A 24,857-nucleotide genomic window follows, 5' to 3' on the forward strand; every position below is an offset into this window, starting at 1 on the left:
GTCACCTGCTGCATCCGCCACAAACACTTCCTAGACCCAGGGATCACAGAGCGAGACCACACTTCCTCCCGGCCTGCTCACCTGCTGCTGGAAAGAGGCCTCACCCACCCCTTCAGCCCCTTTTCCCCATGCCACCAGAGCCCCAGCTGAAAGCATCAAGCTCAATAGGCACCGGGACAATGTGGTGGATTGCCAGGCTGCTGATGAGCAGAAAGAGGAAAGGTCCTTTCTCCTCAAGGTCCATCAGAAGCACCTGAGGACATACAGCTGTTGGTGAGGGCCAGGAGGCCCTCACTCTGCAAGATTTGTCCAGCCAGCTGAGCAGAGTGCGGGGCCCCATTCACACAGGCCAGCATGCTTTTGGGGGAAAGGATTGGACAAGGGGGTCTAAGCTGGAGATAGGTAGACAGGTATGGAAGGGAAGGGAGGGAAGGAGGAAGAAGAATGGAGGGGGAACGAAAGGGACTCTCCAAGGCAATGTCTGGTGTTAGTAGAGCGGAACACTTTCCAGCATAAGCCACCAGACAGCTGCCCATCATGTTCACAGAGTTTTCATTAAAAGCTTTACAGGAGAAAATCATGTTTCAGGTGGCCTGTGGCTGGGGATCCGGAGTCTGTCATATGTAGATTCAGATCTGTGCTCTGTATCTTCCCCTAGGAGTCACCTTGGATAAATGTCTTAACTTTTATAAACCTCTACTTCCTCGTCTGTAAAATGAGGACAGTAGTTCCTACCTCTTAGGGTTGTTGTGAGGATTAAGTGAAGAAACGTTTATAAACCCCTTAGCACATTGCCTGTCACATAGTAAAGTCTCGATACTTACAACTCTTTTAATTCACTGCTGTTGTCATTAGTGGTGGATAAGCATCTGCATGAACGGAGTCTCATTTTCGACGGCTAGCCCTTATGAAAGATGCCCGGCCAGCCCTAAAACAATAAGATCTAGAAAACCAAATACAAAAACTGCTAATAGTGGGGGCGCCTGGGTGGCTCAGACAGTTGAGTGTCTGACTTCTGCTCAGGTCATTATCTCATGGTTTGTGGGTTCAAGCCCCACATCGGGCTCTGTGCTGACAGCTCAGAGCCTGGAGTCTGCTTTGGATTCTGTGTCTCCATCTCTCTCTGCCCCTCCCCCACTGGCTCTGCCTCTCTTTGTCTCTCAAAAATGAGTAAACATTTAAACATTGTTTAAAAAATTACTGTTCTTTAAAAAAATGCTAATCATGGAGTACTAATGTTTCCACTTACAGAGTTCGGTGGACACTGCTTGAGTAGGGAATGTGTAGCCACACCCACTGCAAACATGCTCCATGGTGATAAAAGCAGACAATTTAATTTCCCTATTTCTTAGTTCTTCCCCCCAACCCACCCCCACCATGGTAAATTTTCTCTGCTTTCCTCCCAGATGGGATCTGCAAGGACTGAGAATGTTACTAAGTCACAGAAAGGGGGAAAGCGTGGACACAACATGGCCCAGTCCCCCAGACCTGCTCATGGCTGTAACTGGGGCTCTAAGCCTTCCTGCTCCCCCGCCAGAATATGCACAGAAGACACGAAGATGCCACTACACATTTCATGCTTCAGAGCTGAACAGTGGGGTCTGCCTTTGAGCTCAGTGTTCACAAGGTGACCTTCACATCTGCCAATCGGGAGAGGACTGCAGTGTCCCGAGTTTTGCAGTTGTGAGGGATCAAAAGGAGCCCGAGCTCTGTGGCACCAGTTCTGAGGTGCTCCAAGGACTGCTCCCCAAATCTCCCTTCTACACCCTTGTCCCAACACCTGGAATTTAGACCAAAGAAGTCACTCTTTGGGTTATAGGGTTGACAAGTGGGTTTCACTGTAAGGACCAACTCCAAATCATTGAGAGTAGAATCCCACCCCCCCAAAGGTTCTGAAGCCTTTTCCGGGCTTAGCAGTAGGGTGTTTGTGATCAGGTAGCATTGTCTTTCATGGGCACTGGGGAGAAGACCCATGGGTTTTGCTACAGAATTGTTATCCTTAAAAACTTTTTTTGACATTTGTAGTTTCAACTATATAGCCAGGAGAGAACACACAGGAACTTGTTACGACTAACAACCATATCAGCAGGGGCCCAAGGGCATAAGAGTCAGGACAGGGACTTTCTGATGACAGGGTTTGAGAATGGCAGGCTGCCCAAGACCTGCTGTTGCCAACTGGAAAAGACAAGCCAGATGGGGTGCAGATGGGAGGCTGAGATGGCCTTGGAGCCACCCCATTCCTTGGGTTTCTTGGGAAGGAAACAAAATGGAGATAGCAGCCTCCAAATGGGTCATGAAAGCAAATTCTAGTGCAGCCCTGTAATTCCTGCCTTTGAGCTCTACCCTTCTGCCAGTACTCCCATGCCCCTTGCCCCGAGGGGACTCTACTCCAATGTTAGTAGCAAGCATCATACACCTTCTGTCTACCAGCTTCAAGCTTGATGTCTTCACACACATTTAACCCAATCCTATATGGTAGAATTTTTTAAGTTCTCTAATTTTATATAAATTGATATGATTATTTTTAAAAATCATGTGCTCATAGTTTTAAAAACTTCATATAGTACAGAATGGACTAAAGTGAGGAATAACAGTACTCACTGAGCCCTGATCTCACTTCCCAGAGATGACTACTCGTAAAAGTCTCTTAAAAAACACCCACGTTCATAGCAGCATTATTCACAATTGCCAGAGAGGTGGAGGCAACCCTAGTGTTCATCAACAGACAAATGCTTAAACAAAACATGGCATATATGTGTGATGGAATATTACTGGGCCATAAAAAGAATGAAATGCTGACATAGGCTATGACATGGATCAATCTTGAGGCCAACATGCTCAGTGAAATAAGCCAGACACAAAAGAAAGTGTTGTATGAATTCCACTTTATACAGTTCCCTGGAATAGACAGAGAGTAGAAGGGTGTTTACCAGATGCGGGTTGCGGGGGCGGGCAGAGGGCATGAAGAACTATTGTTTATGGAGTAGAGTTTCAGTTTGGTCTGATTAAAAAAAGTTCTGGAGGGGCGCCTGGGTGGCTCAGTCGGTTAAGCCTCCAACTTCGGCTCAGGTCAGAACTCACGTTTGTGGGTTCGAGCCTCGCGTCAGGCTCTGTGCTGACAGCTAGCTCAGAGCCTGGAGCCTGCTTCCGGTTCTGTGTCTCCTTCTCTGTCTGCCCCTCCCCCTCTCATGCTCAGTCTCTCTCTGTATCAAAAATAAATAAAACATTAAAAAAATTTATAAAATAAAAAGTTCTGGAGATGGATAGTGGTGATGTTTGCACAACACTATAAAGGTAGTTCATGTCATTAAATTGTACATGTAAAATGATTAAAAATGGTAAATTTTATGCCGTGTGTATTTTAGCACAATTTAAAACAGTGAGAATAGCAACAACAGAAGTCTATTACGCACTCTTCCATGAGGAAGTGCAGAAAATCCTCCTCCCCAAAAATGACCGTGCAAGCTACCATTCCGAGTGACCTCAGGAGTCAGTGGGAAAAATTATAATTGTTCTTCGACCTTTAATTTTTTTTTTTTTGGCAAAACACCAAAGACTGTCTTACTATCAGTTTTAAATACAGAGGAAAAAATTTTTAAATAGTAACTCTAAAAAAATAGTAACACTACTATTTATATGGCACATCTGTTATTTAAAACAGTAGGAATGTTGAGAGTAACGTGTTCTATTTCTTTGTAAGGAATTTACAAGAATAATTTGAGCAGTGCTTGCCTTCCTTTTCTCATACAACTTACAATACAGAGCGGGCATCATTTATTCGCTTGGTAACTTTTCATGTTCATTTGGATCTTAACCTCCCTGTACCTCGGTTTCCTTATCCAGTAGAAGGAAGGGAATGGTACCTGGTTCTGAGTGGTTTTGTGAGAATTAAGTATGTTAATATGGGAATTCAGGAGAGTGTCTAGGGTGCGGCAAATCCTCTGTAGGGATGAGGCCCTGAGCCTTCCCCCGGTACTGAATGCTAATCTCACCATGCAGATGAATTCATTTAACCCTGGAAAGGGCCCTCAGTATTTCTGCTTGGTGTTTGAGGAAAGTGAGACCGACCTGCATCTCTCACCCCTAAAGTGAGGAGGCAGACTTCAGTCCCAACCCCCAGACCCATGCTTTTGCCACACTGTACGCCACCAACATAAGAGGCCCATAGCGAGAGGGATGTTCTAAAGTAAAACAAAGAAGTCCTTGCTTCTTTGTGGCCTCACACCACACTGTGTGTTCACCCGGTAGTGCTTCAAAACCCCTTTGGTTGCCTCGATTCAATCGCTTCTCAGTATCAGCCGCCACCTTTTTATTTCAGAAATATCACACCCAAGTGTGCAGGCTGCATTGGGAGCATGGGGACGAACACAGTATTTGGACTATGTGCGAACAGGCAAAATCAATGAGGAAGGGAAGAAAGGGTCAGATTCAAGAGCTACTTAGACAATAGAATCTAGTGACAGATGCACACAGAGCTTGAAGGGGAGGACAAATGCCACATTTCTGGACTGAGCCTGAATGACTTCTGTATCCTCAGTGAAGTAGCAGGCGAGTCAGTGCGGAGATTTGGGTAGCAAACCTAGACTGGCCACTTGTCCCCTACAGAGCTGTTACCTTGCTATACAAAGAAGGTGATCTGGATAATTTCTGTTTTAAATGTTTACTATTTCCCCTCAAATCACTTTTATTTAAAAACCATTATTTTACCCTATCAAAATAACACCAGCATTCTTCACAGAGCTAGAACAAACAATGCTAAAATTTGTATGGACCTGGCAAAGACCCTGAATAGCCAAAGTAACCCTGAAAAAGGAAACCAATTCCAGACTTCAAGCTGTATTACAAAGCTGTAGTCAATAAGACAGTTCAGTACTGGCACAAAAACAGACACTCAGAGCAATGGAACAGAACAGAGAACCCAGAAATGGACCCACCAATGTATGGCCATGTAATCTTTGACAAAGCAGGAAAGACTATTCAACGGAATAAAGACCATCTCTTCAGCAAATGGTGTTGGGAAAACTAGACAGCGACATGTAGAAAAATGAACCTGGACCACTTTCTTACATCATACACAACAATAAGCTCAAAATGGATGAAAGACCTAAACGTAAGACAGGAAGCCATCAAAATCCTCAAGGAGGAAGTAGGCAAAAACCTCTTTGACCTGGGCTGCAGCAACTTCTTACTCAACATGTCTCTGGAGGCAAGGGAAACAAAAGCAAATATGAACTATTGGGACCTCATCAAGATAAAAACTTCTGCACAGCGAAGGAAGCAGTCAGGAAAACTAAAAGGCAACCGACAGAATGGGAGAAAATATTTGCAAATGACACATCAGATAAAGGGTTAGAATCCAAATCTATAAAGAGCTAAAAACAAATAAGCCAGTGAAGAAATGGGCAAAAAATGAATAGACACTTTTCCAAAAAAGACATCCAGATGGCCAACAGATGCATGAAAAAATATTCAACATCACTCATCATCAGGGAAATACAAATCAAAACCATAATGAGATACCACCTCAAATCAGTTAGAATGGCTAAAACTAACAACTCCGGTAAACAACAGATGTTGGCGAGGATGCGGAGAAAGAGGACCTCTTTTGCACTGCTGGTGGGAATGCAAAGTGGTCCGGCCACTCTGGAAAACAGTCTGGAGATTCCTTAAAAAATTAAAAATAGAACTACCCCAGCAATTGCACTACTAGGTATTTATCCAAAGGATGCAGGTGTGCTATTTCAAAGGGGCACATGTACCCCAATTTTATAGCAGTGCTATCAACAATAGCCAAAGTATGGAAAGAGCCCAAATGTCCATTGACAGATGAATGGATAAAGAAGTTGTGGTATACACACACACACACACACACACACACACACACACCTTGTGCTGATGATGTGGAGCCTGCTTGGGATTCTTTCTCTCTCTCTCTCTCTCTCTCTCTCTCTCTCTCTCTCTCTCTCTTTCTCTCTCTCTCTCTCTCTCTCTCTGAAAGAAAACTTTATAAATAAATAAGTAAATTACAAATTAACTCTTAATAACAAATGATAGCCAAAAATTTCCTCAGAAGTTATTATCTTTCCTAAAACAGCCCTTCATCATGTTAGCTACCATAACTTCAAGAAGACAATCAACAACACAATCACACAAAACACTAGTCCCCTTCACTGACTCTGTTTTATATCTGGTGTTTTCGAAAAGTGATTTATCTTAGTGATTTAACTATTAACAAAAATGTTTTAACTATTAACAAAAGTGATTTAACTATTAACAAAGCTTCAAAGCAGTTTCAGGACCTTCTGTATATGGACATTTAAAGGTAAGAAGAGTTTCATGTCTTAGCAAAAGACATTACTGAAGAAGTTGGACTTTGCAAGCAGGTAGACATGGGGTAAAGCAGGGCTCCCGCATTTACGGGCTGTATGCACCCCTCTCTGAGCCTCAAGTATCTCATCGGTAAAATAGGAAATACTCCACCTCATAGGATCAATATGGCAACTAGGTGAGATAATACATGAGAATGACTTAGAATGCCTGATATTTGGAAAATGTTCAAGAAACAGTCACTGATATCAATCATTTATTCCTTGTTCATTTAAAACCTCCAGCCTGGACAGGTGAACTAAACTTAGTTTCTGTCTCCTTTTCCCCATGTTCTCCATCATCTTGTTCAGATCAGAGCCAGGTTGATTGGGCAGAAGAGATTCTACTCCCTGTCATCTTGAATTTTTTTCTGTCAATGATGCATTATATGACCTTTGTTTGGTGACAGTGTCTCTTGGCATATGACCTGCTTCTCCCCCAAGTCACATGGCTACTGAGGCATGAAGTAGGAACCAGAACTTGGACGAAGATCTCTTACCCTCCTTGTTTGCTGAGTCCTGTCATCAGTGATTAATAGTGACAAATTAAGGGAGCGTAAGACCATAGTTAGATTTACTTTTAGCATAGAGAAATACACACAGTAAAAATTGACTGTTAAATGTCCCCCAGATGATTTTTACATATTTTCAACATGTTCCCCATAAAGACTACGTCATGCAACAGAAAACCAAGTGCTGACCATCCGGCTGTCTTCAAATCCTCCAGTTGGCCCCGGTCACTTGCATGTTTGGAAACCCAAAAGCGCATGCTCCCAGTGGGATTATGTCCTCACGGCCACCTCTCATCCAATTTCTTGTTTATGCTGAAATCTGAGTCTCATTCTAGCTTTGCCTCCTTACTACTGTTTGGCTGGCATAAACCTAAACGAGGAAAGCAGTCCCTTTTAATTTGCCAAGTAAACCGCTGGCCCAACACAAGCCTGTTCGTGCAGCAGCTCTCTACCAAGGGTATAGAAATAAAGGTGTGAGGATGATTCTTTTAAATAAAAGAAGGAAATGTGATTAGACATTAGGAGAGCTGCATAGTGGGTGTGCAACTAGCAAGGTTTCATAGGGCCCTCTGCTCAGAGGGGTCCGAGTTTGGGGTTTTGAGCTCTATGGCCACTGTCTTAAAGTCTTAAGGGGCGGCTGGGTGGCTCAGTCGGTTGAGCGTCTGACTTTGACTCAGGTCATGATCTCATGCTTCATAGGATTGAACTCCACATCGGGCTCTGTGCTGACAGCTCAGAGCCTGAGCCTGCTTCCGATTCGGTGTGTCCCTCTGTCTTTGCCGCTCCCCTGCTCATGATCTGTCTCTGAAAAATAAATAAATGTAAAAAAAAATAAATTAAAAAAGTCTTAATAATTTTCTCTTTGAATTGGTGTTTGTAAGTGAAATCTGATAGGTCAGTGGAGGGTGTGCCAAGGACTCATGCTCAGTCCTGCCTCTCATGAACTCCCTGCCTTCCTGGGCCAGGTTCTCGGCTGACCCCCAAGGATCTTTCATCTCGGCCTGGTGTCCCAGGCCTCCTCCCCACCCTCACCCACTGACCTGCCCTCCATCGCCTACCTCTCATCAGTCCACCATGAGTCGGAGCAGGTGGCACCTGGGAAAGAGAAATGCCAGGTCCAACTTCCCCACTCCTGCCTTGGGCATAACACTTGGGTCCTGAGGCTGGTGTGGGGGGAAGCCTTCAGCCAGTGGGCTTCACACACATGCACCACAGTCCCAGAGCTGGACCCCTGCTGCTTGCAAACATCGCGGTTTCCCTGTGCCTGACTTGACATTAAATAGCAAATTAAAAACAGCATGACAAATGAAGAAAGAGATTGTAATTGAAAGGAAAAAGCTTTGTATTTTAATACCTCTAACAGCAACCTTTGCTGCATTTTGAACATTTTCATCCTGCAATGGGCTCCACGAATTATCTAGCCGGTTCTGGCCATCACTGTTCTGATGTTCTATAGCCCTCTCTGCCTGTATGTTAATTGGTATTAAAATAAAAAGTTAGGGGCACCTGGGTCACTCAGTCAGTTGAGTATCAGACTTCGGCACAGGTGATGATCTCATGTTTAACGAGTTTGAGCCCCAGGTTGGGCTCCACGTTAGACAGCTCAGAGCCTGGAGCCTGCTTTGGATTCAGTGTCTTTCTCTCTCTTTCTCTCTGCCCCTTCCCCCAACACCCCCCCCCACACTCTTGTCTCTCTGTCTCTCAAAAATCAATAAACATTAAAAAAATTAATAAGTTATATTCTGCAAAGCATTAGTCCCACAAAAGAACCCATCAAAATAAAGTGAAAGAAAGAAAGAAAAAGAGATTCCATAGGCAATAAACACTAAATACTCTGCTTTCCTCCTTCCTGACACTTTTTTGTAGATTTCCAAGTCGCATTAGCTTACTAAAAGAACTGTTTTTCTTTTTAATTTAAAATAGTACCTCCCAACTTATTTGTCCATGGAGCCCCTTTTTCAGGGAATAGCTACTAATTCCCCACTTTGCAAGCATTGCTATAGAGGTGGCAAACTTTTTCTGAAAAGGGCCATTGTAGGAGCGCCTGGGTGGCTCTGACTTCGGCTCAGGTCATGATCTCACATTTGTGGGTTCAAGCTTTGTGTCGTACTCTGTGCTGATAGCTCAGAGCCTGGGGCCTGCTTCCGATTCTGGTCTCCCTCCTTCTGCCCCTCCCCGCTCATGCTCTGTCTCTCTGTCTCAAATATTAAAAAAAAAAAAAAAACATTGAAAAGGGCCTCTGTAAATATTTTAGGCTTTGGGGGGGCATACATTTTCCGCAACTTCTCACCTGTGCTCTTGTAGCTCAAAAGCAACCATTGACATTGTAGACAATGTATAAGCGTGGCTGTGTTACAAAACACAAAACAAACAAACAAAAAAACCCCAACTTTATTTATGGACACTGAAATTTGAATTTCCCATTATATTCCCATGTTACAAAATACTCTTCTTTTGATTTTGTTTCAACCATTTAAAAATGTAAAAACCATTCTTAGCTCAAGGGCCAAACAAAAACAGGCAGTGGGTGGTTCTTGGCCAGCAAGCAGTAGTTTGCCAATCCCCAACTTAGAAGACGACCAAGGAAAAAGAGTTACTTAGAAACACAAGTTGGATACAGTTTTCAACCTTAACTGTTACTGATTCTGAATTTTTTTCTAACTAATCATTTTATATTTTGGCAATTGTTTTTATAGCATTGTTACCATTTCTGGTGCAGGTGGCTTCAGCTCCTAGTGGTTAATCCTTAATTATCTCACATCTGCTGCTATCACTCAGCACCTTCCTTCCTAGCTGTGTGGAGTGCCTGCCTCTGCCTTTCATGTGCCCTCTTCATTCTCGCCCTGGATCTCTCTGTTACTAGCCAGGAATAGAGTCTGGGGGCTGCAGAACCAGTCGTGTTCGTTGATCTCTCCCCATTTGCTCATCTAAAGATAGATAACCCCCCTAGAGCCCACCACCAGAGCCAACAAACCAAACCACAAGGCAGACAGCTACATGCTTTGCAGAGAACTCGCTCATTTCCAGTCTTTTCATAATTACACCCATGGACACATGTTCTTGACTTCATGACACATTCCATTCTCCTCTTAGTAATACATGCGCACATCTATTTTTGAAGCAAATTGAATTAAAATTAATTTTCTGAGAAGCTCATAATTAAGATTATCCCCTAAGAGAGCTGGAGATGGCCTTGAAGTCGCAAACACTCAATGTGAAATTACACTGCATCATATACACTGTAAAGTGCTTGAGTACATTTATGTTTTCTCTTGTTTTAATTTCCTTACAGTGGGTATGTGATGGGAATAAAATCAAACAAAGAGGAAATTATACGGCAGCATCTTTAAGCAGGATGAAAAGGAAAGACGTATGTAATTGCCTTAGCGTTCGTGTGGTAGTATCTTCTCTCTACTTCAGAAACAAACAGAAACTGAATGACAGAAAGTCACTTGTGAGTTTGAGAAACTCCATCAATTCCTGGAGGATGCAGAACAAGTCTGTCCTGAGAGGCATTCACAAAGCTATTTTAAGAAACCTACATGAAAATGAGAATAAAGACTTAAATGAGAGGTATCTGCTTCACTGCCCACACTCAGTCAATAAAGTCTTAGAGGAGGGTGCACTGGGGGACTGAGCATCAGGATGGCAGCAGTGGGTGGCTGGCTGGCTGGTGACACTCACTATCTTTAGGCCAGCGTGTGGTGTGTCTGATCTGTAGAAAGATATATGAGGGAAGCCATCAAAGCAATGCTCCGGGAGGGAACCATTGGTATTATACATATTTAAAGCTCTCTGAAGACCTTAGACCTCACTCTAAGGAAGGAGAATTTGGATACCTGACTCTTTGATCACTTTTGACATAACACTCTCAGAATAATTACATCTCGGCACAGTCATTGCTGTGGTGAGTGGCTGGGGCATTGGGTGGCGAATCAGAAGACATAGACGGTCATCTTAACCATGCCACAGACTTGCTGGCTAAGCTTGAACCTTCCTCTCCAAGATGCTTACTGGCATGTCAAATTCCCATAGCTCAGTAGTTGAGAACATGGGCTCTGAAGCCTGATTGCTTCCAAATACTGTCTTTCACCTACAACCTGGGGAGCCTTCTTCATATTACTCAGCATCTGTCTCTGGGTTTGGTTTCCTCTTCTGTACGCATTTCACAAATGTTAGTTATTACTGTGAAGATAAAGAAATGTCCCAATCCCTCGGAGCCCTACCTCAAGGGACGGAGAGGGAGCAGGGCTGGCCCGGGGAGCAATGAGGATCTGGGAGCTGGGGGATGCAGGCAGAAAACTCTCATTAGATGCAATGAGACGCTGACAACAAGGAGTAGACAGCATGCTTACTGAGAGCAAATGGTATCCCTGTGAGGGTGGTGTTATGTGCATGGAGCAAACGTGTGAGGGCCGTTGTGCTGGGTCTTATCAGCTCCATCTTGCAGATGGGTAAAACAAAACTTGAAGAGATCAGGCAAATTGTTCACTGTCCCAGATTCCAGTTCAGGTTCTCTGGCTCTAAAGCATCTTCGCTTAAACACTACACAAGCTGGAGACCACCATGCCAGGGCTGGGAAGTTATTACCTAGAGAGTACAGAGTTTCTGTTTGGGGTGATGAAAAAGCTCTGGAAACAGTGGTGCTGGTTATACAACATTGTGAATGTACTTAAGACTACTGAATAATTTGTTTAAAACTGCTTACGATGGTAAATTATCCATCACATATATTTTGCACACGCATACACAAAAAATGCCAGGCAGGAGGTTGAAAGGGCTTCTCAACAACTTGAGGTCAAAGGCGGATACGGAAGTCAGGAACCAAGCTGGAGTTAACAACTGAGAAAAACAAAAACTAGAAGGTACTTTTGTCCCTCCCATGTGAAGATGATAGTTTGTAAAACTCTGGATCAATAATAAACTTGAGTTTATTCCTTGAAAGCATTTTGCAGCCTTGGAAGCCCACAGATTCAAACATACCACATGTAGGAGCCATTTCTAGACCTTCATAGAGAAAACATATTCAAAAAGCTGAGGAACAGGGGCGCCTGGGTGGCTCAGTCGGTTGGGCATCCGACCTTGGCTCAGGTCATGATCTCACCGCTCGTGGGTTCGAGCCCCACGTCGAGCTCTGTGCTGACAGCTCAGAGCCTGGAGCCTGCTTTGGATTCTGTGTCTCCCCACCCCCCACCCCCACCCCTCCCATGCTCATGCTCTGTCTCTCTCTGTCAAAAATAAATGTTAACCAAAAAAAATTTTTTTTAATAAAAAACATAAAAAGCTGAGGAACTACCACTAATTTAAAAGGGAGAAACCCTACTTTAAAATTAAGAAAAACTTAATCAATATAGGAAGAGCTGTGTCTGCTGGATGGTATTTCTTTCTTATATAATTAAGACTTTGAACACAAAGTGTTCTTGCAGTATAATGAGTGATATTAAATAAACATGTGAAAAAGCCAGGGAAATAGAACAGACAACACCTCTGCAAATCCCACAAGAGAGACAATAAGCAGGTTATTTCCAGTCATAAAAAAGCCTGGAAAACAAAGGCACAGGATGAATGCAGGTTTCCTTTGTTACAGAGGCTGTGGATTATCTAGGAAAAGTCAGGAAGTCTCAAGCAGAACAAGCTGGGGTTGCCATTTGGAGAGTAACTGAGCCCTCTATATTTTCTTTATTTATTTTTATTTTTTAACTTTTTATTTTATTTAATGTTTATTTATTCCTGAGAGAGAGGGAGAGACAGACAGAGCGCAAGTGGGGGACAAGTAGAGAGAAAGGGAAACAGAATCCAAAGCAGGCTCCAGGCTCTGAACTGTCAGCACAGAGCCCAACGTGGGGCTCAAACTCGTGAACCATGAGATCATGACCTGAGCCGAAGTCTGATGCTTAACTGACTGAGCCACCCAGGCGCCCCTTTTTATTTTCATTCCAGTTAACATACAGAGTTATATTAGTTTCAGGTACACAATATAGTGATTCAAAACTTCCATACTCATCTGGTGCTCATCCCAATAAATGCATTCCTGAATCCCCATCACAGGTTTCACCCACCACCCCTCTTCCCTTCTCTCTGGGAACCATCAGTTTGTTTTACAGAGGATATTTGCTTTATAAAGAGAGTGAGGATCTTAAACAGGTATGGCGGGGGCGGGGGGGCTGGAAGGAGGAAAGGACTGTGGTGTCATCAAGATACCATGATTACTTTTGCTTCCCTGTCCAGAGAGTGAAAGAGTCTGAAAATGAACAGTTAGCCTGGCAGGCTGTGATCTGATTAACAACACCCACCTGTCCCCTTTCCATTTAAGACACTTGACTGGATTCCACAGAACCTGGGAATGGCCATGTTTCCAGGGGAGTAGTGGCTCTAATCCAGTGTATTGGTCACCAGCAGCTGCTGGAGGCCTGGAGCTAATAAGGTCATTCACTGAATTTCTTTAAGACTGGGGTCCATGTGGCACTGAACTCTGGCCAAGGGCCTCCCTACTGATGTCTTCCTGGTTGTCCAGAACACATGTGAGTGTAAGAACCTGGAGAAGGCTGTGGTCTCCATAGAAGAGAAGGTTCTGGGAGGGGAGCCGTTTATTCCCTGGCAGGTACTGCTCACAGCTAGGGTAGGCCCTGTGCATTAGAAGCCCCCTCTCTGGCCCTCCATGGGGGGGGGCTGCTCTCCCTCAGAACCAAAGAGACATGCTCATCGTACACCCAACCCCCAGCCCTCTCTTCTAGACAACATGCCCAGAATTTCCTGCCCAAACAGCCCTGAGCCTACTTCCAGGACATGCATTCACCCCTTCTCTGGTTCTGCTCTTCTAAGGATAGAACTGCACCTGAGCAAATAGTCCCCAAACCCAAGGGGTGGCCAAGGAGGTTGGACATGGAGGGGGGGGGTATCCACAACACATGTGCCATCACATGTGCACAGGCCTGCTCACAATGCAGAGCAGAGCCAGGGCGGAAAGAGGAGGAGGTAGGCGGTGTAGGGCCTGGGCAGGCACTCCCTGGGCTGCTGTGTCCCTGTGTGAAATCCTGAGAAGTCCAAGAATTGTTTCCATTTGAAGTCACCTTCTAGGTTGTTATGAAAGTATCTGTGTCATGTGTCCCTATTGTTTTGTGAAGCAGTCCACCAGCTCGATGTATAACTTTTAAAGAGGTAGACATATGGTGTGTGGGCCTAGAGTGGATCTCTTGCTCTATGCTCTGCATATATGAGGTCGGGATGGTTTCTTGGTTGCACCCCTCTCTTCCTCATGCCATTCCTGGGAGGCAGAGTGTTCAGTTTGCCCATTTCCCTCTTATACCTAAGAAGTAAATCAGCTCATCCTTCATTTGCAAGATGTACTCCCAGGGGTGAAAATATTTGGGCTAAACCATTAGTTGCCAAGTTAACTGAACTGGGCGAGAGGACCAACACTTTGGCATGAACAACTGGGTCAGACAAACACCTCAGTCACCTCCTGTACAAGTTCAAGGGTAACGAAAATTCCTTCTTTGTCTGGGATGGTCTCTGTTGATGTAGAAACAGAGAAGGGAGGCCAGACTTTTCCCTGAAGCTGGGAAGCAGCCTCGATTTCTTTCTTTCTTTTTTTTTTTTTAAACTCTAAAGGAAGATACATGTGGAAGACACCTGTTGGCTGGAGCTTAAAGCATTTCCCTTTTTCTGTCCCTAGAAGTCACTCAGGGTAACAAGCCCAGTGAAGTTCTCTAAATGGGCGTTAGCTCGTGCTACTTGTGGGAGGGAGGGAGGATAAAATGTCTGGCAAACCCTGGAAATTAAGACAGTCTGACAGCAGGCTGCTGCCCTGAGTGCGCAGAGAGGGCTCTCCTTTCTTACAGTCGCAGAGTGTCTCAAAACACGCCAGAAAAGCACCTACGTGTGGTTATTGACATTCATGGTGAAGAGGGCCAACGCAGGGAATCCAGCCCAGGGGGAAGGAGCAGTGAGCAGTGGGTGTGGGCACAGCGGTCAGGCCAGGCTTAGCCATCCGCCTCAGGATGGCAGTATAGATCAAGCCTGGGAAAGGCTGGCCCTGCCGACTCAGCCCAGCGCTGGGAGAGGAGCCAGAACCAGGGGATGAGGCACTTGCCCAGCGCCAACAGTGAGCACCTCCTTGAACTCCATGTCCTAGGCACGCTGCTTGCCCGCCCTTGCCAGGCCCTGCAGGTGTTTCTGGGGCCCTGCGCTGACCACACACCTCTGGGATTTTCAGGTGTGCCCTGTCCTGCTAGAGGAAAAGACACACCTGCTGCAGAGAAGCTGTCCTCTGAGAGCCAGTGACTCCCTTTCCCCAGGAGAGTGAGGAGGAGCATGGGTCCAGCCACAGCCTTGTGGGGACTCCAGTCTGCTTTCCCAAACGAACCTCATCCGTACTTTCAGCGGCTGCCCAGCACTCCCTCTGCTCTTCTCTTCCCAGGGGAAGCGGTCCTGGCCCCAGAAACTGCCAGTGTGTACCTCAAGTGGCAGTAACCTGAGCAGAATAAACAGAGGCAGACTATCTATGCCTTCCAACCCGAAGTGCTGCTCCGACTTCCGTGCGCTGGACACTGTTGGGGTCTCTCCACATAGACACTCCTAGGACATGGAGGTGGCCTGTGGCATGTCCTGGGGGCTTGGCATGGTCAAAGAACCTGTGTGTAGGAAAGACTGGTTTCCAGTGAAACCTGACAAAGCCTGGGCTACAGGCCTCCACGGAGTCCTCATCTGGTTCTCACAGACCTGCGTACTGACGTCTTCCCAGAAGACAGACCCAGGAAGACTCCGGGGTCTTCAGACTGTGAAGGACGCCACACGTCATTCTACAATGGGGAGAATTCCGCCCCCATCTTCACCTTCTCAGCCATGTTTACTGAGAAAATCTTTCCTTTATTTTGGCTGCCTTCAAAAGGCACCAGTGTCGCCCTTTGCTCCTAGAAGGAAGCCACTTGTGAGGGTCTGCTGTCGCGAGAGGCTCTGGTGTGGGTCACAAGCATCTGGGAGCTGCTGTATCAGCCATCTGTGCTGTTGCCAGGAGAACATGAGATTTCTTCTTTTTATTTTTTTAATGTTTATTTATTTTTGAGACAGAGAGAGACAGAGTATGAACAAGGCGGGGGGGTGGGGAGAGACACAGAATCTGAAACAGGCTCCAGGCTGAGCTGTCAGCACAGAACCTGATGCAGGGTTCGAACCCACAACCGCGAGATCATGACCTGAGCCAAAGTCAGATGCTTAACCAACTGAGCCACCCAGGTGCCCCGAGAACATGGGGTTTCTATTGCTTATGGGATGATTTGTGTCACTGACAGCACAGCAGAAATAAAATGAACAGGACACCCCTAACCATGCAGCTTCCCCAATTTCTGTGTGGTAGTCAGACATTTCAGAGCCCATTCTTTTCTTCTCCTTTCATCTTCATCAAATGCCATGTAAAATTCCACTTTGATCTCTCAAATAAAACCCAACTGACCTGCTTTAAAAATTCTCTTCCAAACAGTAGCAAGGAGAATAGGTGAAGATAATTGTGTAGCCACAGAAAAACCTTTATAACAAAGGCATTATCAATAATCATGTTTAATGCATACCTGCTATTTTCATAGCAAGATGTGATGTGAGAGCAAAAACTATGACTCTGTATATTCAATATAGTGTCTTAAGTACATTCCAGACAGACCCAGCCACATGAGTATACCACTACCTAATAAACATTTTTCTTTCTAAGTTTCAAAATATGTACAGCTGATATGTTCAGTGTGGCTCTATTAGGGATTGGGAAAATTAGAGGCCCTGTCCACTCTGGTCTAGATGGTACTTTCATTTCCATTTATAGGAATAAGGTAGGCATTACAGAGCCTGGAGACGAAGGCTGACCAAAATGTATTAAATGCAATGTCCACACTGTTCCCTGTCCTCTGCCTGAGTGTGGGATCCTTCCATTACCTGCACGGTCCCTGGCCCCAAAACTAGGCGGCTCTCTGGGCTTGGGGGTGGAGGACAGAGGGGGGCAGCCCATACCTGCAAGGAGAGGGGCTGGTCTGCCTCCACTTATTACTTTCCTCAGAACAGAGATTGTCCTCCCGCGGTGACATCTGTCAAACTCTCACACCACACTGGGACCTGACAAGGTAGAAGTGTTTATTTAAACTATAAAGCATAAGCACTGGGTGTTACATACTTTCTATTTTAAATAGACACTCATACCTTGTCAGGTCCCAGGGTGCTGGATGTTACATGGAAACCAACTTGACAATAAACTATGAAAAAGAAAAAGAAAAAATAAAGGGATGTGAATAAGGAAAAAAAGATAAACATTTTTTAAATTACAAATAAGTAAATAAATAAATAAAGGACAGCTGTGAAGTCCAATGACAAATATATATATATATATATATATATATATATATATATATATATATACATAAAGCATGTATGATTTTAACAGGAAATTTGTGAGATGTTGTTTCTCTTTTTTTATGGCAACCATCAGCCTATCTTCTGGGAAGGGCATTGAGCTCTTAGAGTTCCGGGTTCAGTCGCAATGGATAAAGATGCTTAAAGAACCTAGACTCTGGAGCCTGATCGGACCGACACTGGATTCAAATCCTGTCTCAGCCACTTACTGGCTGTGGTATTTTGGATACATCACAACCTCACCGTGCCTCACCTCTATGGAACTATTGATAGTCTCACCTCAGAGGGCGATCAGAGGTTCGCATGAGCTGCCAGTCATACAATTCTAAGCATATAGTTAGTACTATGAAAGAGTTTGTAAAATTATTACATAATTTCAAGTCTATTCATCCTATATGCCTCCCACAAGAAGACTAAAATCGTTCCTTGGTAGTCTTAGGAGGGCTCAGGTCCCATAGGGGATTTCCTAAGGGTCTCCCATAACAGAAGCTCAGACATAATGTCAGCATCACAGAGCTGAACAAAGTCACAGAGTTAACACCTGATGTAGACCCTTGTCTTAGAAAAAGCTACACAAAAAACTACCCTCGCATGAGCCCCGTACAAATTGAATTACTCCGTGAAACTACTATAAACTAATTATTTTAACAGAAGGAATTTAAATTACTTATACTTTGAGGTGGGTTTTACAGATAACCCTATATTGATTTGGACATGGACACAACTGGGTTGTTTGTTTTTTGTTTTTTTTTTTTACTAATTTATGGAGATGAAATTCACACAATTGTTTTTTAATCTTTAAACCAGCTAGTTGAGAAAATTGCTGGAAAGAGTCTCAGGCTTTCACTTGCTTGCAAGCTACTCCCAGTCTACCCAACATGAGCCCTCCAGGCAAGATGTCACCACCTCACTGGGTCCATGAGAATGACCATCCTTGTACTATCAAGTATGAATTGTATGTTTACTATGCGGTTATTACCACGTTGTGAAACTGTAATAGCCAGATTTGTACAAGACCCTTTTTTGTGTAGTCAGACTCATTTGAGTGAATCATCTCCGAGGACCTAAGTAGGAAAGGCTTAAAGATGCCCATCAGTATTGCCAGGCAGCTCAGCTGTGAACTGGTGTGCCCTTATTACTAACTTGTACTAGAAGAGATTGAGAAGGTTCTAGAGGTTCTGGAAGGTTGGGTTTTTTTAATGGAGCTGGAGTTTGTTCTTACATGGAACCAGATGTATTTGTTGGACCAGCTTCCCTGGACTAGGAAACAAGATGGCGACCACAGTGACCACATGGCTGAGCTCAGACATAGGACCTGGGAGGAAAGGAAGCCAGACCAGATGCCTGTAAAATGATTCTAGGGCCTTTAAGAGTTAACAGGAAGTTATATTAAGTGCAGGGTAACTTTGGGCTATGTACAGATCTCAGAATTTTCACCTAATTTATTTAGAATAAGAAACCAGGCATAGGTGGCTTGTTTTGATGTTGTATTATCAGACATTGTTTTCTTTATGTATTACCTTGTTTTTTTATTTTAAAAAATTTTGTTCATATTAACTCTTTCAGCTCTATTAAGGGAGTTTTGTCCATGCTTTCCCTGGAATCAATAGAGGTGCATTTTATCCCTGAACAGTAGGGAAGGAGGAATAAAAAATGAGAGAAGTTAACAGAAAGACAAAAACTGAGGATGGAATCTGCTTATCATGTCACCTAAGCATGACCCTCTAGCCACCCTCCTGGTTCAAGTCTTTGAACCAAGGATATACTCCCCAACTCTGAGAAAACGGCTTTCTTTCTGCCTCCTGCGACCCCTTTCTATTCAAAATTGATCTTATAACCAAGACTTTTCTGGCTGTGCCTCCTTGGTTCAGTCCCTCTCAGCCCCCCATACATCTTCCTTCCTTTATCTTCAAATATTTTTTAAAGCTGCAGTTTGCCTCTAAATTTGTGTCTTCTCTATGTTGTTTTTATAAGTATTCTGTGCCACATAAATAATTTTTACACTCTCCTATTAGATTTGAAGTTCTTAGAAGATAAATAGCTTCTATCTCATTAAGTCTCTGCCACAGCATTTATATTAAAAAGTTTTTCAAAAGTAAATATCTTATTGTTCTTTCTAAAAGTCCATCACTTTGGGTGCCTGGGTGGCTCAGTCCATTGGGTGTCCAACTCTTGATTTCGGCTCAGGCCATGATCTCAGTTCATGGGATCCCCCCTTGTAGGGCTCTGGTGCTGACAGCACGTGGCTGGCTTGGGATTCCCCCCCCCTCCCCGTACCTTCCTTGCTTGCACACTCTCACTCTCAAAATAAGTAAATAAACTTAAAAAATAAATAAAATAAAAAGTCATCATTCTTGGGGCACCTAGAGGGCTGAGATGGTTAAACGTTGAACTCTTGATTTCCACCCAGATCGTGATTTCAGGTTTTGCACTAAGTGTGAATCCTGTTTGAGATTTTCTCTTTCCCTCTCTCTCTGTCCCTCCCGTTTGTCCATGTGCCTGTGTGTGTGTGTTCTCTCTCTCTCCCTCTCCCTCTCTCTCTTTCTCTAATAAAAAAAATGGACCACTCTAAGAAAAACCCAAACAGTACAGAAAAGAAGAAAATTCATAATTCCAATCAAAAGAGATACTAATCTTTAACAGAATACATTCCCTTGGTCTTTGCATGTACAAAAATTGACAGAAAGGGGGTCTTGCTTCATATTCTATTTCATGACTTTCTTCTTTTATTTTTATGTTGCTACACAGACCTACTTCAATCTTCAGAATGACCATATAACATTCCAAGGCACAGATGTTTCATAATATTGTTGGCCTATTAATAGATACTTAGATTGCTCCAAATGGATTTTAGGTTGTAAGAAAGCTGTCACGGATGACTCCCTTGTTCCAAGCTTAAGTTTATGGATAGACAGGTGGTGGTAATGCCAATTTGTTTATGTGATCATTTTTAATTTTAATAAAATAGATAATTTCATATTACAGAGAGAACAAGTTCATCCACTCATCATTGATAAAATTTTAGAAATATTTTCTATAAAAAGTTTAGTACTTGATCGGGAATGAATCCATTAGAACATGATTTCTAGGGGCGCCTGGGTCGCTCAGTCGGATAAGCCTCCAGCTTCGGCCTCAGGTCATGATCTCACGTTCGTGGGTTCGAGCCTCGTGTCAGGCTCTGTGCTGACACTAGCTCAGAGCCTGGAGCCTGCTTCCGATTCTGTGTCTCCTTTTCTCTCTGCCCCTCCCCCTCTCATGCTCTATCTCTCTCTGTATCAAAAATAAATAAAATTTTTAAAAAACATGATTTCTATAGGTACAGTGTTCCCATCCTCACCCCCATTCTTATTAATTTTGAGAAAATTTAAAAATACAGAAAAGTACAAAAAATAAGACGAGATATCCATATGCCACAATCAGAATTATCCAGTATTTTGATATATTTACTAGCAGTCTTTAGTTTTTAAGAGAAATGGATATTTATATATAAAAATGAAATCCCCTTTAAAGAGTCCCCATTCCATCCCGTCCCTCCCACACTCACCCTTCCCCACTCCACTCTTCACAAGCCACCACTGTCAAGAGTTTGGTCTGTATCCTTCCAATCCATTTAAGAAATATTTTAAAAACATATATACATACATATATGTATCCATGCCAATACATAGTACTGAATTTTGTGAGGAAAGTTTTAGTTAAAATTTACAAAAATGCATTGTAATATGTTATTCTGCAACTTCATTTTCCCCCTTCAACATGATTTTTGAGATTTTCCTCTGTAATACATATAGATCTCATGTGTTACATTTTACAGATATACAGTATTCCATCATAAGTATTCTCCATTTTGTTCCCAATGGACATTTAAGTTGTTTCCAACTTATGGCTAACTACAAATCATGCCACAGTAAACAGACTGGTACATATTTCCTAAGCATACAAATTCAGAGAAGAATTTTTGAGCTTATTATAAGGAATATCTCCCTACTCCCAAGGTCATAACCATTTCAGTAAATGGCTTTTTCATATTCTTTTTTATCCTCTTGGTTCTTACCTCTGTTTATAGTTCATGGTCTGTTTTATTCCTTAGAGAACAAATTACCTCCAAATAACTTTTTACGTAACCCCATTATTGTCTCCCCTCCTATTGCCATTTCTATCATATTCTAAATTCTGATAGATGCATAGGTGTTTCCAGAATCTCTTCTGTTCTACTAAATCAATACCATAAAAGTCTCTTTCCAATACTTAAAAACTTATTTTTTTATTATATTGGTGAAGATCTCCAGATAAATGCAGATAGCGATAAGAAGCTTGTTTAGTGGAAATGCATCTAAAGTTTCAGCAGGTAATGCCAATTAAGATAGGGAATACCAGAGAAGTAGCAGGTCTTGGGCAGACAAATTTTTTTTTCCATATTGTTTTCTTTTTACAATATTGTAACCATTAAAATCAGAAACCAACAGCTATACATTACTGTTACCTAATTCTCATCCTCCATTCAAGTTTCACTGATTGTCCCAATATCATTTTTTATAGCAAAGGGACTCAACCTAGGATCATGCATAACATTTAGTTTCTGTGTGTCTTCAACTTGCTTCAATCTAAAATTGTTCTCCAGTACTTCCTTGTCTTTCACAGACTCAAATTTTTTGAAGATTATAAGCTAGTTGTTTCCTATAAAGTTATTATTTGGGGGTGTGCCTGTTGTGTCCTCGTGATTAAATTTAGATGATGCATTTTTGTTGGGGATATCACAAAAACCGATTACATTCTATCAAAAGGTATTTAACACCCATTTGTCCCATTATTTGTGATGTTAATCTTGATCACTTGATTAGGTAGTGTGTGCCATACTTCTTCGCCATAAATTTACCCTCTTTTTCCTTTTTAATCATCAAATATTTGTTGGGAGGTATTTTGAAGTGACCTAAATCTCCATTCCTCATTCAACTTTCACCCACCATGCCTCTCTTGAAATGGTTCTTGACCAAATTATTTTTATTATTTTGGCTGTCAAAGTGGTTTTCCAATTCTATCATTATTTTACATTCATTAGTTGACATTCCATGGTAAAAGAGAGCTTTTCCCTCTTCCCATTTATTATTCATTGACTTAGTTTAGCATAGGCTCATTGATTTCCATTTTATTAAGTGGATTATGATCTGCAATTATTATTATTTATCTTGATGCTCAAACAATCCCAGATTTGGCAAGTGAGGGCCCTATCAGACTGGCTTTTATGTTCTTTGGACATACTTCCATTATTCTTCTAGCCCTCCCTAATTTCTGACACAAAAATATATTCCAAACTCATCTCGTACTTTCCCTGCCCTAGCCCTTAAGTCAGTCATTTCTCTAAAGAGCCTTTCATTCCTTTGTTGGAAAATAGTATTTAGAAGCCAAGATCTGGGTAGGAGGTGTGCTCATTGCTATTGAGGTGTTACTCCTTCCAGAACCTCTCTGAGGCTAGAAGTTCAGGAGATCTATATTTCTATGTCTATTGATATATGTGAAAACCATACATCTACACAGTTATTTTCAATTCTAGTCCAGTACCACAAGATCCATTCATTCTAGTTACCTTCCTCTTTATATCATAACAACTTTCTCTGATAGAGAAACACCTGTCTTTCATTATTCTTGATGTGTTTTTTTATTTTACAAAGCCCCTTGTGTAATGAATCTTTTGTTGCTACTATTACAGCCCTGCACAGATGCCCTCATCCTCTCACCCACTCTGGGCCCACCCTCACCCCTACACTGACATAGAGGCCCCCCTCTCTCAACTAAGACTCTAATAGTCCTGTTGGGCCATTACCACCCCAATCCATAGACACTGCCTCACTGCATTTGGGTTCCTATATCTGTGACAGGTCACTGAAACTCCCACTCCCCACTGATGCATACTTTGTTTGGCACAAGCTAATGGCTTTATGCTAAATTATTCAGAAGTACTGAAAGGAGAGAGAGAGGAAAAAAAAATCCATGGGAACTCAATGGACTGTGGAATCCTGGACAAAAATAGGGCCATTATTGGGAAAGTGGTAAATTTTGAATAAGATATATAAATTAATTAATAGTAATATATCAATGTTATTTTCCTGGTTTGATAATTATACTATGATTGTGTACAATGTTAACATTAGGGAAATCTGAGTGAAATATTTATGGGAACTTTTAGTACTGCTTTTTGCCATTTTTCTGTAAGTATAAAGTTATTTCAAAATAGAAAAAAAGTTTTAACTATTGCATTCTCTTTAGGAAAGATTCAAATGGTGTAAAAGTATTCAAACTAAAAAATGAGGAAGAAAATAAGGAAGAAATCGTACTAATTTTATACAAACTCTCCCAGGAAACAGAAGAGGCAGAACACTCTCTCTTATCCTGATATCTAAATCAGAAAAAAGACATTACAAAAAACTATGTGACAATATACTTATGAACCTAAACATGCCCATTCTTTTTTTTTTTGGTAGTTTTATGGTTTTATTAACCCGAAAACGACATGCACATAAACTATTATTTTTTTTTTTTTTTTTTTTGCGGCACAGCCTGGAAATGGAATTGGTGACACTGATAGCCAACTGGGCTGCTCTTTCTACAATGGCTGTATGGTTCTTGGAGGAGACATTGTGAGCAGTCTGCACAATAAGATTCGTCACACATCAGCAGCACTTCAAGCTCCTTGACATTATAGACTAGGAACTTCCAGAAGCCATTGGGCAGCATGTGCTTGTTTTTTTGTTGTTCCTGTAACCAACACTGGGCATCAAGAGCTGGCCCTTGAATCTTCTACATACTCCATTGTCAATGCCTCTGGTTTTCTGCCAGTTGTGCTTAATTTTGACATATCAGTCTGGTGCTAGATGAACTTCTTGGTCCTCTTTTTAAGAATCTTGGGCTTCACCAGAGGCCTGAAGGCAGCCATGATGCCTTCAAGAAAGAGGCAGAGATGGTGTCAAAGAGTTCTGGGAGGAGGCTTTCCTGCTCAGGGCTTGAACATTGTTGTAGAGAGTCTTCCAAACACCAGCTACTGAGGAAGCTGGGAATGGAATGCGTACCTCTGCCAGGCTTGCTTTCTGTCTCGTCTCCAAAGCTGGCAGAATACTAATCACTCTCCAGACATAATTCTGGGAGGTCTAAACATGATAATTCTTAACAAAATTTGGGAAATCAAATCCAGCATGGTGGGGGTAGTGACATATATATATATATATATATAATCAGAAGTTGAAATTTTAAAAATAACATTTACATTACCATCAAAAAAACATGACATTCTTAGGAATAAGTCTAAGAAAAAATGTAATGCCTATTGATGAAAACTGTAAAATACTGCTGAGAAAAAATAAAGACCTAAAAAAAAAAGAGAGAGAGAGAGAGATACTATGTTCATGAATCAAAAGACTCAATATTGTTAAAATGTCAATTCTCCCTAAATTAACCTAAAGATTCAAAGAAACCCCAATCAAAATCCTGGCTGGCTTATTTATTTATTTTTTTTTAGAAATTGACAAGCTGATTCTAAGATTTATATGGAAATGCGAAGAATGTAGTCAAAACTATTTTGAAAAAGAAGAACAAA

General features: G+C 42.5%; 1 non-coding gene across 1 annotated transcript; it reads right to left on the reverse strand.

The window, feature by feature from the left end:
- Positions 1-24,272: 24,272 nt before the first annotated feature.
- Positions 24,273-24,412, reverse strand: LOC115303235. The gene has a single exon (XR_003913926.1). It is a non-coding gene; the product is annotated as a small nucleolar RNA SNORA7 (small nucleolar RNA).
- Positions 24,413-24,857: the final 445 nt, after the last annotated feature.

The sequence above is a fragment of the Suricata suricatta genome, chromosome 9, assembly GCF_006229205.1.
Source record: "Suricata suricatta isolate VVHF042 chromosome 9, meerkat_22Aug2017_6uvM2_HiC, whole genome shotgun sequence".
NCBI lineage: Eukaryota > Metazoa > Chordata > Mammalia > Carnivora > Herpestidae > Suricata > Suricata suricatta.